Raw genomic sequence first — 5,143 nt, 5'->3', positions numbered from 1 at the left:
ATGGCTCGACGATGCAAGTTGCGGAAAGGGAATTCCATCAATATTAACTTGGAAAATGAGACTGAAAATAATGTTAACCAGAACTTTCAAGAAACTCAAGAGTTATACCAAAATCAGGCTTCAAATTTTCAAGGTAAATAATATTTATGTGATTTATAAATTTTAAGTTGTTTTCATAAATAATTATATGGCTAACTTTAATTTTTTTTTTTAGGGAATACTAGTCAGAAGACAATGAGGTATCATTATGAAGGTCATTTTATATTTTCACCAAATAGAATATATGAAAATGGTAGGTTCATGGAGAAACCTAATTTTGATGTTGATTTCATCTCATTTTTTGATATATTGGATGACTTGAAAAAAGGATTGTGGATTTGATGTTATAAAAGGAGATAAATTTTATTACTTGAAGGCTGATAAATCTCTTAGTGATCTTGATGCATTGATAGAGGTTAAAGATGAAACAGATGTGAAAAATATGATGGATAGTTATAAGAAGCTCCCTTCGAAACCCATTGATATATACACTCTATTTCGAGATTATGATATTTTACCAAATGGACTTGGTGACGAGCTACCCGCAGTTACTGTTGATCACACTTCTAATCAACTTCAAAATCCAAATGCAACTGCAGCAACAGGTTTACTCATTTAATTTTATTTAAACAATTGATTATGTTTACTTGTTCTATGTACAGAAATTCTTGTTATTATATGATTATTGTTTTACTTTTATTTTGAAATAGGTTCCAATATAATTAAAAGAAAAACTAGAGGACCAACACGATGCTTGAAAATCACACAATTGGAGAATGGACAAAAATTGCCAGTAGAATTTGATGAAGATGATCAAGCTATTGGTGATAATGCTACTGCATTTGTTTGGTTTTTAGGACAAATTATTAGAAGTGTGTCGTGTTGTCCATTGCAAGTGAAACAATGGAATAAGATTACCGATGATAAGCTCGACCTTATGTGGTCTACCATATTAGTACGAAAATTTATATTAAATTACATCCATTATAAAATGATTATAATTTTTTTAGTTATATTAAGTATCATAATATTTATTTCTTACTTCTTTGCTAAAAGGAAAGTTCACTTTTGAGTATTCTGATGCAAGAAAGGGAGCAATTTTCGGTCATATGAATGCATTATATAGGAATTATAGGCATAAGTTGAAGAAGAAGTACTTTGATTCAAAGGCAACTTATTCACTTCGTCTCCGAAACAAGCCTAAGGATATGGATGTAAAAGATTGGAAGTATTTGGTTAATCTTTGGACAGAAATTGCATTTCAGGTATTAAAAATTCGTGTAAAATTTAATAATTTATTTTATATGAATTCAGTTTCTGTTAGCTAACATAAATTCTGAAAATTTTTCATTGTTTTTCTTTAGAGAGAAGCAACAAAAATAAGACAAATAGATGCAAGCGTTTTATGCCGCCATACACGGGGACAAAAAGCTTTGCTTAGCTGAGAGATCATATGGTATGAGTTTGTTTTTATTTTATTAGTATTATAGTATTTTTTATTAATTAAATGATATACAAATAATCCCTTTTTACTGCTGTCGTTTTGTGGACTATGGCTAGAAAGAAACAAAATAGTATTTGATAATTCTAGTTTAGAACTTGAGAAAGTTTATGATTTGATCTTTTATGGATCTTTTATTTGGTTTAAGATGTGTCTAGCTTTCCTTATTCCTTAATCCAAATTCTTTTTAGTAGTTCAACAATCAAGAACTGGTCAACCTGTAATGGTATAAGCTAGCTGCTTGTTGTTATTCTTTGTATTCTGCTATAACTCTCAAAGTTCTAATAAAAGCTATTTTTATCAAAAAAAAAATAATGCCTTTTGAAGTTCATATGATTGTTAGAACTTTTTGATATGCCATTTATTATTTTTTCTGTAAATGCCTAATTAGATTCAGACTGCCATTATTAACCTTCATTTCCCACATCAAAACAAATCCCCTTTTTCTTTATGCTCATTAAAGTTAAACATGACAATTTTTTAGTAGTATTAGATTAGACAGCAAACACCATTAATAACTCACTCATTTAATGGTGAAATTTGACCATGTTTAATATTCTAAATATAGGAATGAATTATGATTGGTCAACCCTATGAGCATCCAAACTTGTAGAGTAAATAATAATCAACAGTATTATGAATTTTAACGCTTGAATTGATATCATTAGCTGTAAAAATGTTAGCTCTTTTATACAAGTTTTGTTTATCTGCAGCATATTTGTAGTTAAGTCAATTGACTCTTTTACGGAAAGTTTGGTTTTGCTTGAACTCAAATTTTTATTGATATAGATCTATGATAAACTAATACTAATTGTTATATTTATTTGAACAGAAGAACAAAAAAAATGGAAAAACACTTTCTCGCTTAGAGCTTTTTCTTGAATCCAGAAAGAGAAAGCAAGGCAAAGAAATTGATCCAATATCACAAGAAGCCATTGTAATACTTTTTACATATGTTTTATTTATTTGTTATGTATTTTATGCTATATTTTGATTTTTTTTAATATCAATAAATATAAATATCTCTACAGGAAAAGTTTCAGCAACTAAAGAAATAACGAGAAGAAGGACAAATTTCACTGGATGATGATGCTATGTTTGCTGATGTACTTGGGCCAGAAAAAATGGTTATGTACGTGCTTATGGTCCTGGAAAAAATGTCACGGAATATTTTGGTGCTAGACCTACAAAGATAGAACTACTTAAACAACTTGATACTTCAAGAAGAGAAGCAAACGAGCGTGTCCAACAAATTCAAAAAGAAGCAAGTGAACAAGTAAATGATGTTAAGAAGCAAATGGATGAGAAACTTGCAGAGATGAATAGAATATGAGAGCAGAAATTCAAGATGCTTTTGGAGAAAAACAATAATATTGCATCAGTAAGTGATTAAAAACTAAGTCTCATTTTTTTTCTAATATAAGAATTTTTGTAAGCTATATAACTAGTATGAACCTTATCTATTTTATATAATTTTGTTATTAATATTTTGAAATAAAATTTTATACAGCCTATGGAGGATTCCCAAGATGATGAAATTGGAGGATGATTTGCAGTATATTTGAAGTTTTGGATTTTGAAGCAGCCAGCAGCCTTATAATACTACTTTTAAAAAATTTAGATATTAATATTAGTGTTAGTATGGTATTATAATTTCAAGTATTTTTAGTGTGATTGGTTTATGACTTAAATTAGTTTATTTTGGATATTAGTTATTTTGACTTAAATGTATTGTTATTTTATAATTGTCATTCTGATTGAGTCTTAATATTAATATATAATTATTTTATAAATTTAAATTTTAGCTAAATTTTTTATATAAATTTTATATTCTATTATAAATTTTACCAAAATTATTAATAGATAAATAACATATGTAATAGTAAATTATAATATAATCCCATTAAATAATAATAAATTAAATAAATATTACATTTTAGCTACAAATAATTAATAGTAGCCGTATGTACTATATTTAGAATAGCTTTTAATTTAATAATTTTGTGGCTTTATTCAATAGTTATAAAATAAAATTAAGTGTAACAATTATACTAGAACTTGTCACTTTCTTATTTTTGTGGTTATAAATTTTATTCTTGCATTATAATTATTTAAATGTGGCTAATAGTAAATATTTTTTGTCATACAATTAAGTTTATGGCTAAATTTAGATATGTTAGCCATAAAATTAAATTTGTAACTATACATAAGTTTAAATTGCCACATTATTATTTTTGTAACATAATCATAGCAAAATCACTTACAAAAAAAAGTTGTTGTGGCAAAAAGAAAATGTGGTTACAAATATTCCATTTGTGGCTAATAACTAGCCACAATATTTATTTTTAATGGCAATATTTTTGCTTCATTTAAATAAAAAGTGTGACTATAAATATTTATTTTAGCCACAACACAGGTAAATCCTGTAACTAAACTTTAGCTACGCCACTTCTAGTTACGGTATGTCACGGGAAAAATATGTTGTGGCAAAATCATCTAGCCACCAAAATTCTATTTTTAGCTACAATTTATTTTGTGACAAGATATGGATAATGTTGTAGTGGATCCAGAAACTCACTGAAAAGTCTATTCATGAGATCCATGAATGCTGCAGGGGCGTTAGTCAACCCGAACGGCATCACTAAGAACTCATAATGCCCATATCTGGTCCTGAAAGCTGTCTTTGGCACATCTGCCTCTCTGACTCTCAACTGATGATACCCGGATCTCAGATCTATTTTAGAGAAACAACCTGCTCCAGCTAGCTGGTCGAATAGATCATCAATCCTAGGTAAAGGATATCTATTCTTGGTAGTGACCTTGTTCAACTGTCTGTAGTCGATACAAAGTCGGAGGGATCCATCCTTCTTTCTGACAAAGAGCATTGGAGCACCCCAAGGTGAGGTACTAGGGCGGATGAAACCCTTATCTACCAAATCCTGCAACTGCTCTTTTAACTCTGCTGGCGCCATCCTGTAGGGAGGAATAGAGATAGGTCTGGTATCAGGCAGCAATTCTATTTCAAACTCTATCTCCCTACCAGGTGGTAGTCCTGGAAGTTCGTCTGGGAAAACATCGAAAAACTCTCGGACTACTGGTACTGTAGCTGGTTCCCTAACCTGACTGTCTAGCTCTCTCACATGAGCTAGAAACCCCTGACAACCCCTCCTAAGCAAACGACGAGCCTGAAGGGCTGAAATCAAACCTTTGGGTGTCCCTCTCCTGTCTCCTCTGAAGACACACTCTGACCCATCCTGGTCTCTGAGCCTAACTATCTTCTCTCTACAGTCCAAAGTAGCACTATATGCAGATAGCCAATCCATCCCTAGAATGACATCAAAATCTGTCAAGTCTAGAACCACAAGGTCAGCTGGAAGGCATCTACCCTCTATGAACACTGGACTGAAACGACAGACTGACGCTGCCACTGATGGGTCACATTTTGGGTCCACTGACCCAGAGAGGATACTCTAACTCAGAACTGATCAAACCCAATCTCTCTATGGCTCTCGAAGCAATAAAGGAATGAGAAGCACCGGGGTCCATCAAAGCATACACATCTGAACACCCAATGATGAGATTACCTGATACCACTGTGTTCGA

The 5,143-nt window shown here is 31.1% G+C and overlaps 1 long non-coding RNA gene across 1 annotated transcript; it reads left to right on the top strand.

The window, feature by feature from the left end:
• Positions 1-1,457: 1,457 nt before the first annotated feature.
• On the top strand, positions 1,458-3,247 carry LOC122724455. Its single transcript, XR_006351829.1, has 4 exons — positions 1,458-1,495; positions 2,373-2,477; positions 2,572-2,921; positions 3,051-3,247. It is a non-coding gene; the product is annotated as an uncharacterized LOC122724455 (long non-coding RNA).
• Positions 3,248-5,143: the final 1,896 nt, after the last annotated feature.

The sequence above is a fragment of the Manihot esculenta genome, chromosome 8 (assembly GCF_001659605.2).
Source record: "Manihot esculenta cultivar AM560-2 chromosome 8, M.esculenta_v8, whole genome shotgun sequence".
In the NCBI taxonomy this organism is placed as follows: Eukaryota; Viridiplantae; Streptophyta; class Magnoliopsida; order Malpighiales; family Euphorbiaceae; genus Manihot; species Manihot esculenta.
This window is presented reverse-complemented; position numbering and strand designations above follow the sequence as displayed.